This window comes from Pogona vitticeps, chromosome 1, assembly GCF_051106095.1.
Source record: "Pogona vitticeps strain Pit_001003342236 chromosome 1, PviZW2.1, whole genome shotgun sequence".
In the NCBI taxonomy this organism is placed as follows: Eukaryota; Metazoa; Chordata; class Lepidosauria; order Squamata; family Agamidae; genus Pogona; species Pogona vitticeps.
Window position 1 is genome coordinate 54,943,628 of NC_135783.1, and position 15,173 is coordinate 54,958,800.

Below are 15,173 nucleotides of genomic sequence, written 5' to 3' on the forward strand. Positions count from 1 at the left end.
TCATAATCCAAATGGGATGTAATAAGGCATGTGTCACTGCAGCCAGGTCAGCTACAGGAACAGGCACATCTACTGCATTAGCTTTGATTTTGCAAATGTGCTCCTGGTCACTGCCAACAACTTGAGTATCTAAGCTCAGGATAGAACGCAGTAACACCCCAAAACTGTGAACCTGTATCTTCATAAGGAGTATGACCACAACCAACGAATGTTGAACAGCAAATCCCTGGTCCATCTCAGACCAAAAGAATTTGTATCTTGCCTAAATTAAGTTCTCTCTCTCTCTTTTTGGTCCATGTTAGGTCTATTACTGATACCTAGCACTTATTTTTATAGGGATGTGGTGGCACTGCCGGCTAAACCGCAGAAGCCTATGCTGCAGGGTCAGAAGACCAGCAGTCGTAAGATCGAATCCACGCAATGGAGTGACCTCCTGTTGCTTTGTCCCAGCTCCTCACCAACCTAGCAGTTCGAAAGCATGCAAATGCGAGTAGATAAATAGGTACCACCTTGGTGGGAAGGTAAAACAGCGTTCCCTAGTCACGCTGGCCACGTGAAGACGGAAACTGTCTTTGGACAAGCGCTGGCTCTATGGCTTGAAAACAGGGATGAGCACCGCCCCCTAGAGTCAGACACGGCTGGACTAAAAATGTCAAGGGGAACCTTTACCTTAGCACTGATTTAGAGCCAGAACAGCTGCTTCTCTGTCCTGAAAGTCAGATGTTTTCCCTTTCCTCAGTTGATTGCCACTCGTTCGTTGACATCTTGAAGATCATGCCAGCAGCTGGAAAATTCATAAGCTTTATTGGCTTATTCAGCTGCAGCTGAACTCTGAACAGATGACAAATGCTCTTGCTCATGTGAAAACTGCATTTTCTTTGAGTATTGACAACATCCAACAAAGAACAGGGGCAAACTGGGGTGGGGAACTCCTTGTTTGAGAAGTGTTTATTACAGTGACAATCCCTATTAGGAAATGTTGAGACAGATGCTGCTCATAACTGGAAAATACAGAATTCTGGTAAGTGTGAACTAGAAAAGCTTAAATAACTATGTTGAAGAGGAAAAAATGGAGCTTACTCTGTGTAACTGCACACAGGACTGCATCCTAAGGACTCTTTCAAATATTACTGATTCCCAAATGGAATAAAGCATGCTTTATGAATTTCTCTTTACATAAATTGCAGATTTTCCAAGAAGATAGAAGTGAACAAAAGCCAATTCTTTCCAGGACACAGCTAACAGGTATTTTATGAAAGTAGTTTTTAATACATATTAAGAGTTACACATCATTCAGAGGAAATACTAAACATGCATATTCACTGAACATGGCTTCAAAGCACAGAAAGTAATGTCTGTGGGGGCCTTTCGTAAAATTTCATAGAAGTTAGAAAAATTACTTTTTTCAACTTCAGCTCTCAGACTCTCCCACTGAACATAGCCATTGCCCTTGCTGGTGGGGGATTTTGGGAGTTGTAGTACAGAAAAGTAACTTTTCCACAATCTGAAATTCATAATAAAGGATGTGAAGATATGTCACAAAAAGTATAACCTGCATAACCCTACATGTGATTATCTACTATAGTGATCGATACACTAAGATAGATTGTAGAACTGGTGTCACTAGAAACAAAGGAATACTGACTACTTGTTATTATAATATCACAACCGTTTTCCAAATTAATGAGCTGCTGTTTTATGCCTCCCACATCAGAAGGTTCTATAAATCCCTTTTTAATATTTTTGAAATTGCAACCAAAGTATTAGAGTTAAAATTATAATTGCCATATTGAATTTGACCAACAGTTTGCAAACAAGGTATGTTCAACTGCCTTATTTTTCAGGTGGCTCAGCAGAGACATGCAGTGGTCTCACATCGAAAACCTAGGTTACCTGGTGACAGAATAATACAATTATTTCATAAAGACCTCAAGAAACACTGATTATAACTTTTCTTAAAATTAACAATTTTATCAGTTTCCCATCTGATAAATACAGATAATAAAAACTGATGGGCACAGTGACACCTAAACATATTTCATTTAAAATCCAACAATTTTTATGATCAAGTATGTAAATCGTACACTTTCCTAGAAGACACCATCAATCCAGCCGATATTGTCCTGAACCTGTGCACCAGGGAGAATTGCATTAAATGCTCCATCCTGAGTATAATTTCAGACTGTGATGGGACAAAGAAAATATATGATGATCAGAATAAACATGTCAGCCTGGAACACTTAGATGCTAGTGTCCCTTTGTCAAAACAAAAAGGTTCAAAACAGCAGCAACTACAGTTTGATTGCAAAACTCTTCTAAAGTGACCAAATGCCTTTAGCTTCACGTAAATCTGATTGCAGTTCTCTCTGGGGGTGTGGGTGAAAGAATATGAAGCTAGGCAAAGTGCAAAGCATCAGCAACTGACTATACAGTAAGAAAAAAGTTCAGAGTCAAGTAATGGAGCTTCCAATATGTCAAAAAGAAGAATACAGAAATGAGGGGGGGGGGAGGAAAGGGAGGGAGAGAAAACGGATGAAGCAGTAGGCGCCTGGGGGCCAATTGCCTCTCCAGCAGCGGTAAGGCTGTTACTAGGCTTGCAGTACCATTTGTTCCATTACACAATCTCCTGAAGCCTTTTACAGAGAGCTAAAACAACTGCCTGTACCAACACGACACATGGCTTTCCATCCCAACTCTTTGCTAATCCAGACGCTCCAACCATCTTTCTTTAAGATGCCATATGGTTGGCAGAAGCCTGTAGATTTAGCAGCACATCTGCTTCTACATTACTTCTTCCCTCCAAGGCTCCCCCTTCTCCAAAAAAAAGGGGGGAGCAAGTAATTTTTAATATTGTTTGCAGTTTAAAGACAGGAATTATTTAGTCTTCTATATATGTGTGTATAAAGGACCTACATTTTACAATGGCTTCATTTTTCAAGCAACAATTAGAAACAGAGCAATAAAATAAGAGGAACAAAACACCAGTAAATGCTTTTTCATTATTCTAATCCTTGTAACTACAGACACCAAAGCATCAATAATTTTATTCACAAGCAGTCAATTCACTGAAAAAGGGGGACAAAGTTTCATTTGTTGGAGGTAAATATAACAAAGAAGAAAACCAGAATAAACGAAGCCTTGCTTTGTTATAGCCAGGAGAGTGGAGCTCTGTAGGCAAGTTAATCTGCATACAGAGCAGCACTGCCACAGAGCTGAGTGATAGAAAACTATGATGAACAAAGCTTAGAGTCACTATTATAATTCTGATTGCACTGACATGCATACATCCAGGCTAATTTTGTTTTTGGAATCCAGCTGCCCAACGTGACAAGCTATTGTTCACCATAATCAGCTATAGGTTTATAATTTTTAGTATTTTATCAAGTTTTAGATATCTAAAACCTGAAACAAAGAAAACTGGTAAAGTTGCAAGAATAAAGTAAACAAAGAAGATACTTAGGTTCCAAGTAAGAGTGACTATTAGTTGCATACACTGTAAGGTCAAACCTGACTCTAAACATGCATTCAGTTCATATATTTCAACTGTAAAAAAAATCTGCATTCTTTACTATTTTATTTAGTTAGCTCTTTGTGGCAATGATGCAACAAAATGCAGGAACAGTCTCACTTAAAGACTGGCCCTGTATGATATTCAGATTGAGGCTACAATTATGTGGTCAAATGCCACGGGATTTGCTCCACTTATAAAAAGGGTGAATTCAAAGTATTTTTTTTACTGATCACATGATGCAAAGGCTGATTCAAATCAGCCCAGCCTCTTTTGATTTTTTTCTCTGCTGCTGGGGGGGGGGCTTCTACTTTTTTTCAAGCCAGAACAATCTTAACGGAAGTTTTCCTGTGTGGATAGTTGTGATATGTTCTTGTAAAGATGGGGGCATGTCTGTAGGAGGTGTTTTGGTGCCATAGGCAGTTGGGGCATGATGTTCAGAACCAGAGGAACATGTCCCTGCATTCTTTATTCTCCCCCAATTGCCCTCCTTTGTAATTTCTTTTTTTAAAAAAATTCTTGCATACATGAGATAGCATTAGATCACTTTATCACTGGGTTCTTATTATTATTTCCTGCACTTATGCCCCATTTAATGATCAGCAGAGACAGATTCAGACAAGGAAGGAAAGATTAACAGAGGCAGGACCAGAGAAAACAAAAAAGAAAAAGAAAGAAAGGAAAAAAAGAAAAAGGAGGGCTGTGGGCTGGAATGTGAATTGCATTGCATCCAATATGAAAGGTGAACTCCAGAAACAATCCACCGTCCCTGTGTGAGCCCCAACTGCAATTTCAATCATAATATAGGCTGTGAATCAAATCACAGTAAACACAAATAGCTCCAATCCAGTTTTCCAGTATAGTTGCACCTTTAATGTTTTGTGCTTCTCTTCATGTTATTTATTCAAAGATCAACTCTCAAGGAAGACAGTGGTTTACTAGGAGTATGCATAACAAATGTTTTCATATTTAATTTCAGAATCCTTTGGGAAAGTGTCCCTCTTTCTTTGTGTATTTTTCATATACTGATCCTTTAGTTTTACACAAAAAGGAAAATCTCTTCCTGCTTCCCCATGCATGTTTTCTAGCACTGTGAAAGCTCTAAATAACCCTTTAAAGCTGTTCCAAAATAGCAGAGGAAACTAAACAGTCCTCAACTCCCCATCAAAATTCACATATTTAACAAAATATGCACACCATAAATTAAACAAATAACAGTTTTTAAAAATCATATAAACAGGGTATGCACACACCTCCAGGAAAAATAGAAGCCCTGTCTTCTCAAAACCAAGAAAAGCAAACTAGCAAATAAAGGCAAAAAATACAGTCAACATCTCCCCACCACTATTCTCTCCCACCATCACTTGATGCTTTCTCTTCAATTCCTTGAGCCCAGCAGGTAGTAACAGGCATGCCAGGCAGCAGGAAAAATAATCCCAGAAGGAAAGACAAAATAAAATAAAATTTAAAATGGGGGAATCCCCAGAGAAATGGGGGAGGGGAGGCAGCAAATGTAACCCAAAGAAAAAAGAAATGGGGGAAAATCCCCCAAACAATCAAGGGGGAGGGAAGTAATACAGATAAAGTATCCAAGATGGAGGCACAGCAGGCAGGCAGGCAGTAATCCAAGATGGAAGATATACAGCAATGCAGTAATCTCATAAGGAATGCCTAAAGCAAGGAACACTCCTCAGTGAGTTCTAGGTTCTTTGACAGATTCAAAATTCCCACTCCCCAAAGATATTCTGACTGGAAGCTATCACTGACAGTCGTCCCAACATATGAAAAACATATTAGGTGATATGACCAAGGGTAAAAAACCACCAGAAGCTTACATGAGAGAGGGAACAGAAAAGGAGCACAAAACCTTTGTGTACCCTTGTGTAAACATGAAAGTTTAGAGGCTCTCTTTTGGCAGTCAGTGAATGAAGAGAATACAAATTACACAAAAAAAGTGTCTTTCCTGTTTTTGGCCTCTCGTTTAAACACAAAAGGTCCATCCCAATGACTTATTACAATGTACAGTACTGTAGTGCAGTCCTCTCTCTACACAGCCATGAGATGGAGAATCAGGGAGAAAATGGTCAAAAAGATCTGATCTACTTCATATCTGGTCTCTGACTTTTTAGCTGTTTCACCTCTTAGAATCATAGAATCACAGAGTTGGAAGAGACCACAGGGGTGATCGTGTCCAACCCCTGCCATGCAGGAACTCCGTCAAAGCACTCCCGACAGTGCTTTGCACTAGCTCCTTGCACTACCCGGAGAAGAGAGAGGTTAATAAAGACCTACATGATTGTTCTTGTGTCACAGCTATGGGCATTTAAATGTCTTAGGAGCTGAACTTATTCTTTCCGGCCGATGCCTACATCACCGGTAAGTGCACATATTCAGTTGCCCCATTTTAAAAGAACTGAAATGCATATCTGAGAACAAAAATATAAGTAGCAAGGAAAACCATCAAATAAAAAGTGCAGGTATGCTTTTTTCTCCATGAGCACCAGCAGTCATGCACATTATATTTAACAAACGTTCATGCTCAGCATGTGTGCATAAGTAGGTACAGAATCATTGTCTAGAAATCCACTTGAACACATAACATAATAACTATATACGTATTACACAAAGAAGCCATTATGTCTTCAGAAGTCGGAAAAGAAGCTCCCCTCCCCTTTCTGACAGGATGGCATTCACTCTCTTAGATCAACAACTAACTGTTCAAATGAATATTGATTGATAGAGAATAGTGCCAGCTGTAATTTTCAGTATAACACTTCCTTTTCCAGCACTCAGAACTTTCTGAAACGTTCATCGTTAAGTGTGAAATTGTCCATGCTTACTCTCTGTCTGGAAATGAATATTTCTGGCAAGTTGTAGAAAAATCCCATTAGCTGGGTTTTTTTGGGGGTGTGTGTGGATAGGGGACACGTTTCCATTTTGAAAAAAACCCTGGAATTCATGTACTAAAAATACATCAGTACAGATCACTCAAACATGGGCCAAATTGTGGCTCACTTTACTAATCTTTCCAAAAAGGGCTCTGAGAAATAAATTCAATTCCCTGCTATACAAATGACAGATAGTAAACTCTCAGCAGAACTCTGGAGATGATTCCTTATGCCTTCATTTCACTGCTGGAAGCTGCTCCCAAACTATCAGCATATTTTATCAGTGCTGCTTCTCCTTGTTCCTCTCATATCAGAGACTGGACATCTTCATAACAACACTGACTTTAAAAGGACTTTTTCAAACCTTTTTCATAATAGTCTGTGTCAAAATCCACAATTCAATTCTTTATCTATAGTAGGACCAGTATTTAGAGCTATACAATGCACATGATCAAGGCCAATTTTAAGTATTTTGTACATTTTACTTTATCAAGTTCCAAGGTACCTGTTTTTCTCAATATACAGTATTCCACATTTTGATTTTGAATCTCTAAACGCATTTCTTGAATTGCTTATTATACCATTAATTAGGCTTCCTTAACATGTTTCTTAACATCAATTTTAGACCATCTTCATTAGTTACATCACTGACATAACCTTTCTAACCATCTAAGTTGTCAGCCAGCAATACTGAGTATCTGTACTGTATATTGAATATTAATAATAACTTTTCCACTGACAATGATCTCATTATATGAATCACAAGTGCTTCTCCAAAGTTGTTCACAGCAACGACAAAAGATTATGCCCTTTTTGGTCTCCTATGTTTCTTAGCATAGTAAGTTACCCTAGAGTAGGCCCACTGAATTAGTGGGGATTTACTGAGTCAGCTTCTCCATAAATTCAGCTGATTCAAATAAGCTTACCCTAATTAGGAATTATTATGGCAAAATAAGTCACAACAAGAGTAAGGCTCATTTGAATCGATTGCACTTATAGAGGAGTTGACTCACTAAATCTGCACTGATTCATTGTTTTGAAATCTAAACATCTAGACAGATTCCTAAAGAGATAAATGTGCGAACCAACAACTTGAATTCGCCTGATAAGCAAGTGGCAACCAATGCAGGTCTTTCAGTAGTAGAGTGATATTACTGCAATGCCATGTACCAGTTAGTAACCCAGCTGCCCGATACTACACCAATTGAAGATCCCAGACCCACTTCAAGGGTAGCCCTCCACAGAGTGTACTGCAGTAGTAAAAGTGTGATGCAACTGAGGCAAGGGTAGCTGTTGCTAAATCAGAAAATTTAGGGAAGATCACAGATGGCACACTAAGCAGAGTTGTGCAAAGGCACTCCTCATAACTGTTACAATCTGGGAATCCAGGTAGAGAATCAGAACCAGAAAGTACTCCCAAATGGCTTATTAAGCTTACTGTTCTGTGATAACTGAAAGCTTTGGCATTTTCCTTTTGGGGTAATGTTTAAAAAGGCCAATCTGAGACAGATCTCAAGATTGATTCCTGTTCTGTGGATCAGATGGAAAAGGTTCATCAATATGTCTTTGTTTTTATTTTCTATTAGCATCAATACTTCTGAGAAAACATAATCAAATCCAGGAATTCTGTTTTTGCTTTTTTGCACTTTGTATTTCTTTATTTCTAGTCCCATATCAACAACTGGTAGAACAAATTCTATTGATTTGTTATCTTGAAATAGATCACTAATGTGCTCACTGCAGACTATGATTTGACCTTTGACATGATGTATCAGAGAATTATTATGTATAACTGTTGTGCATTGTCATTTCTTCACTATGATGCTGAAGAAAGTGCATGTTAAAGGAGTTGTGGATTCTCTCCCCCCCCCCATTTTGTTCTGCCATTCATTTCTGTTCATTTCTATCAAGTTGCTATTTGTCACTTCTACTAATACCTGTCTCAGTTTAGAGCAAATAGCCTTTATAGCTGACCTGAGTGTGATTCTTATGAGTCTTTCATGAATTCTTTCCTTAACAACATCACCTACAGTTGCATCACTCAGCGGTTTTAATTTTTAAACTTCTTTTTTTTAAAAAAAACACAACTTTTTTTAGTTTGAGACAAATTATAGTGAAAATAGGATATGATCACAATTTACATCAGTTCCAGGGTATATCACTGACTTAACATTGTTTTGGTATCTCTGATTAACTAGGATATAATCTATTTGGTTTCTTACAATATTGCTGTCAGTGCCATCTTGTGGGGATTTCCATGTATACAATCTCATTGGTGGAAATAACTGATGGATAGCTGTGGCATAGGTCTCAGGCTGTGAAGCCGAAGGTTGGGAGTTCAATTCCCCACTATGCCTCTTTGAGAAGGGCTGGACTCAATGATCCATAGGGTTCCCTCCAGCTCTACAATTCAAAGGTTCAAAAGAAATTTCAATGTGGCACTGATCACTACAGTTTCTTCATAAAATTACATCATTTCCTATCTTTATTTCATGCTCCCAATTCATATTTTCTACAAAATCTCCACAAGCTGCTTTCTGTCTTACCATTAAAATTATGAAATGTAGGCATTTAGTTTTCATGTTTTATACCCACTTTGAGATGTTATAAATTGGACAGAGTGCTATGTCCAATTGCACCAGTTACCATTGTTCTTGCAGTTTTACATTCCAACTGACATATTTTCTCTTTGGTTTTCAGTACTAAGACTGTTGCTTGCCCTGGTCAGGTGGGGATGAGAAGCAATTTAATTTCTCAGGACTGCACAAATAAGTTCCTGACAGCTGCACAAGACTGGTCAAACTCCTCTGCCTGAAGTGGTTGGCTTTTCCAGGCACTAGATTAATTAACTGCTGCCTGACACTTTGTGTGGTCTACGTACACAGTCATGTTACTAACCAAAGGCTGGTGAAGTTCCTCTGTCCAGAGGTCTTCACAAATAGTTAGAGCCATACTTACTCCAAACAGCTATGCAATGCATGTGTGGTGTGCAAACTACAAAGGCATATACAAATGGAACATTCATGCTGTTCTAGCAACTTTGTGCTAATAAACCCCTGCCACAGATGAGTTAAGGCGATTTGGATGCCGCTTAAGCTGTTACTGTGCAAAACTTTTCTTGTACCAAATCAGTTAAAATCTGTCGCTTTTTAAAAACCTACAGCACAGTTCTAGTTCTAACCCGTTTCCCTTAGAAACATGTGAAAACCTATTTCCACATAGTGGCACCTGAAGTATTATATAGAGATTCAAATACTTATATATTCATTTGTCATATCTAGTTTTCTGTAAAATAAATGATTTTGAAATGTGAGCATACAAAAGAATCTTTAGCATCGCAAAAATTGATAGAATAAAGAATGAATGAAGTATTTCATCAGAGGCAAACAAAAAGAAATAGAGTTTGTTAAGAAATACAAGCTCTCACATTCTGGACATATAATTTGTTAAAATAAATATAATGTATTGCAATACACCATAGAAGGGAAGATCAAGGGTAAACATGGAAGAGACAGAAGGCATCAAAAACTGGCTGAGACTTAATAGAGAACAATTAATCCACATAGCAAGAAATAGGTGACCATGATGGTAGCCAACTTCAGCAACTGGTGGCAGCCAGAGAGAAAGTATGTGTTTGTGTGTTTCCACTAATGATGTGTGTAAAAATGTCCTTATAAATAACTTCCAAGTTCCTATTTTTTTGTGGCTTTCAATCTCTTTTGTAACGAACATCCTAGAAACTTCCATCTACAATTCCTTGCATGTTTCCTCTCTCATTACAAAGATAGTTTCCAAAATATGTTGTTACCATATTTATATATCACCAGAGCAGACCTACTAAAATCAAAAGGAGGTAACATTTCACAAGATTAGGAGTGAATAAAACCTATTTCTTTAGATCAGCGTTTCCCAATGTTTTTTGAGTCACCACATTCTTTTATAAAAGCCAGGTAATCTGTGAGCCCTGCACCACATTTACATAGAAAGACATTTTTACTGGGGGAAAAAAAACACATGAAAATAGTTTCTTTTCAGAATACTCCATAATTCAAATCCAATATGTTAATATTAATGTAATAATACATAATGTGGGATGGGCTGTAAATCTGCCCCTATCAAATAAATTTGAGAAGAAAAAATGTCAATACACTTTTAGTTCAATTTAGTTTTTTGGGTGTGGAAACTAACCTCCCTTCATGGCTCCTTCCCACCAAAAGTTCCCTCAGTAAAGAGCTTCTCCCCCTCAAATGAAACACCCAACCATACCCCATGCCCCCCTTACCAATTCTCCTCCCTCAACTTTCCACCCCTTTTGTCTTCCATGACTCTGGTGGGGCCCAGGTCCCCTCTCCCTTCACTGTGCCACCACTTGCCACACCTGGAAGAGTGCGAGACTCAGGGAGAGCTAAAGGTGGCACTGCCGTGAACAACTTTTCAATCCTATCACCAACTTGGGCATCAGTGTTCCTAGTGAGCACCATGCACTTGCCTCATTCAGGCCTTTTTGAGTCAGGCTAATGCTTGTGTGCAAAGGGCTGACATAAGTCCTCCAAAGGTAGATGTGGAAAAGCAGAGAGAAATGAGAGCAGCTCTTTTGGAAGGGATAGGATTGATGTGTGTGCATAAAAGGAAAATCCACACAAAGAGGAACAGAAATAACTAAGAATTCAAGATTGCCTGCAATTCTGTTTCCGATTAAATTTATCCATCTGTAGGCCAAGAAGAATAAAATAAAACAGCATTATGTATACCATATTTAATATAATAAATATTTTAAAAATTGCAACTAAAAATAACTGCAATGACATCCCCCCCTCAGAAAATACTCTGTGACTCCCTTGGAGGTCATGACCCGCAGGTTGGAAACCAGTACTTTAGAATCAGCAAATATTAAGTAGGGCTACCATAGAGAAATATTTTTCTGCAATCAGCTGAAATCAAAGACATCCAGGAAAGTCTAGAAATGTCTGTGTTTGTGCCCCTTTTTAATATTTGCTGATTAACAAATAGCTGACTTTTTCGGATAAAAAAAGGATAAACCTCTAATTTATTTCTAAGTGTACCATTTCTGAAAGACATATATTTTAGAATAATTAAAAAAAAACTTAATATTTCATGTCTTACCCAATAGGATTTTTTATCCCAATGACCAAACTTCCTCAAGATCCTTTTGTACATTTTATTTCATTCCTTCAACACTTTCTGAAATATAATAATGTAGTTAACATTTAGATTTGTCAGATTACATTTTCCTCAGATGAGAAACTCTGTCCAACATCTCTCAAAGAATACAGTGTCTGGATAGCTTGGATTATGTAAGGGCTATATGACAACATGCTATGAAAGATGGATTACAAGTCTAGGAATATATTCTTCAGTTGTGCTGCCTTCACTATTTAGCAACAGAGCTAAATTTGGCTGCACTATGAACTACCTAATACTTGGCAAGAATCAAAAATACATAATCCTTTGATAACCTCCTAGAGAATACCAAGTTGGCAGCCAGAGATATGAGGTTTTAAATACTAATATCCCCACAAAGATGTACTAAAAGACAATGGGAATATTATCCTGATAATGTTATAACACATCTGGTAATCAAGACTGCCACTCTGTCTTCACCCACAGTTAATTCAGATTTAGGGAAGACTTGCATCTTGTAAATGCTACTGTTTTTTTTTAATAAACATTTTATTAGTTTTTCAACCTATCTACATTAGTTTGTGCTTGTCAAACATTGTGTTACATATTTGCTTACAGTTATTTGTTTTTTACATCTCAGTATCTTCCCAATTATCCCCCAGATTCCAAACATCTTTCAAACATTCAAACCATTCATATACATATTTTGATATATAGTATGGCTATTATCATAACACTACTTTCCTAATATACAATATTCTCAGGTCTTCTAATAACATTCTTATTAAAGGTATTTCCAGGTCCATACTCCAGCTTTATATCTAGTTTAGTTTACCTAAAATGAAAGACCACCATATTGCATCTTTATCCTGATTAGGGCTCCCTTATTTCAATTTAATTCTACTTTTTAATATAAAGAATACAGTATACCCTTTTACAATTCTCGATGTTAAATATATACATGTTTTCCAGCATTAAAGGGCCCCTTCTCATTTTTTCCCTTTCATCTTTCTAAGTAATTCCCTCTCTCATTTCCCTATTTTCATTTTGTGTTCTTGTATCTCTAAGCATTATGCCATCTTTCATGCCCTCTGAAACTATTTTGTGCATCTGGATTATGTCCACTAGCTCTTTAAGCACCTGGTCTATCTTCGATGAGTTTTCCAGGCTTTTTTTGGTTAATTTTACTGTTTTTGTCCCCTTGTCTTCCCTTAGTACTCTCCTCTGGTCCAAAGTTGAGGTTTCTTTTAGGTTAGTTTCCTCCGGCTCCTCTTTGGATTGGTCTACATCATCTGGCACATTTCCTTCTTCGTTATTCCCAACTGCTTGTTGACTATAATTTTCCCGATGTCGATTGGATAATTTTGCCTCTTGATAGTGGGATGTCACTATCTCTAGTATTGTCTGAAGAGCAGATTTTGTTTCCTCCCAAAATTGTCCTTGTGCCATTCTGTTCCAGACACCCACCAGCTTAAGCCAAGGTTCAAGGTCCCCAAGTCTCACAGTCCAATTCAATGTAGAATGCAGTAGTTGTATCCGTGGCCAGATGTCCTAGTTTCCACGGATTTATGCCAGCTAGTCAGTTTGGCTAAGTAGGCCTGGACCAAAATTCAGAAGCGCCAAGCCTTACAGTTCAATTCTGTGTTTGTAGCCATGTCCTGGTAGCCTAATTTCCACATTTCTGCATCGACAAAAACTAAAATTCCAAGTCTCTGGCGATAGTTCCAAAAGATTTACTTTGGGCCAAAGTGCAGTTTAAAGAAAAAAGCACTTCAGGGTTAATTTTATCCAGCCGAGCATAAAAAAAATCAAAGGAAGATGAACAGGAATGTTCAAGGTCAGTGTTTCTAGGCGTTACGCCAAAAGAGTTCAGGTAGACAAACCAAGAGTCGGAACATGCATCGAAACTTGTCTAATAATAACTTATGAGAAAATTCCCAAATTATGTTCTTAAAGTATTTAAATGTATTTGAATGAGTACAGTAGTTAATTCCAATTAATCTTCATAATATTGTTTTCATATCAACTATCCTCTCTCCAGATTATCTGCCGCTAATAATTCATGAGAGTGATAGAAGGTTCTTTCCCTTATAAATAGGAATTGTATTGTCCAGGGGTAATCAGAAGCAATTAGTTATGTCACCCGTAGTAACGCTGATGTTATATCGCTTGATTGTTGTTCTCATTAGTCGGCTACCGACGACTTGGCAAGCAAACATTGCTTGTTTCTGCCCGTTGGCTGATTAGGGAGTTTCCTGGATCGAACGGGGTGGCTGCCGCTCCCCAATGATCAACAGACTTCCCCCCCCAGTTCACCACCCCTCCAGGGTGGTTCCGACACCGTTTGGTGTCCCAAGCAGGTCAGAATTTCAGCCCAGGGGACAGAGCTCTGTCCTCCTGCTGCTGTCTCGTCGCGGTGTCAAGCCGGAAGTCGTAAATGCTACTGTTCTACATGTTTGATGTAGAAACAGAATTTCAAAATAGGTTAGAAAAAAGTTTCTTCAGCTTCTGTTCCCTAAAATCCTCTCTTTGCCTGAAACAGAGTGATGTCATCCCAGGAAACTTGCTTATGAGAATTTTCACACACTAGCAAGTTAACTTTCAAGATACTACAATGCAACTACACACTCTATATAATCAGAGTATTTCTATCACAGATCTGTTGATCACTACACATCTGCATGCTTCTTGGTCCCATCACATACAGGAGGCAAGCACTTGGAGGAATATGACACAGAGAAGCAAAACTTCTCGGAAGCATGCTGTCTTGGTGGTGCTACACAATCAACATGAAACCCTAATGAAATGCTGATTCTAGAACAGGGAAACCAGTCACAAGATTCTGGGCCAGTGGAATATAAATAGCAATCATAAATCTGATGAAATTATTCTTGCCAGTTCCCGGAGAAGGAAGAAGAGAAATGTGGTGGTGGTAGGTCCTATCTAAGAAAATAAAGGTAGTGCTTTGTGGACCTGACAGAATAGCTAGCAACATATTATGGTGTAAAGATCCAGGATGGGACACAGAAACTTATCAAGACTTACCAACTCCTACTGTCCAGTGCTCCACATGGAAACAAATCATACTGTCTGACATAGCCTTCAGTGTACTGAGAGTGACTATGCGAAGTACTTTGGAATATTTGTTTTTTTATCACTTCTACCTATTGAAGGTAATGACTGGAAGTAAACAACAGGTTGTGATGACCGTATTGTTGGGAGAGATTTGGTCACTTTGATCACTGTCTACATTTCATGAAGAAGAACCCTTCTCTCTCATACACACATGAAATCCTATGAAAAAAAAGTAGGAGGCATTAAAAGTAATAAGTGTAGCTGCACAAGGAGCTTCCAGATGAGCTGAGATTTAAAAGAGGAAAATAAAGAAAATGGGAAGAGAGTCATTTCTCAAGAAAATGAACAAATGGGTAGCCAATAATTGTAGGAAGAAGTGCTAAAGCTCAGATGTACAAGATACTTTAAAAATAACAAAAAAGGGGGCTTTCAGCTATCCTTGAAGCAAGGGGAAGAACAAAATGATAGGTTGATTGTATTATGTTTTTTGTAAGTATATTTTTAATTGTATTTTATCATTTTTTGTAAGCTGCCATGAGTAGACTTTGTCTAGAGGGGCG

At 38.1% G+C, this 15,173-nt stretch overlaps 1 protein-coding gene across 10 annotated transcripts in view; it reads right to left on the reverse strand.

Annotated features, from left to right (window-relative positions):
* SDCCAG8 (SHH signaling and ciliogenesis regulator SDCCAG8) overlaps nucleotides 1-15,173 on the reverse strand; it is a 173,101-nt gene that overhangs the window by 18,813 nt on the left and 139,115 nt on the right. Inside the window, exon 17 of one of the 10 annotated variants that reach the window (XR_013540465.1) lies at nucleotides 11,521-11,598. The exons of 8 other annotated variants lie outside the window; for them this stretch is intronic. The gene's annotated coding sequence lies outside the window, so the exon portion shown is untranslated. Of the gene's footprint in view, nucleotides 1-669; nucleotides 785-11,520; nucleotides 11,599-15,173 lie in introns of all 10 variants that reach the window. One more of the 10 variants, XR_013540464.1, reaches the window with a different exon arrangement.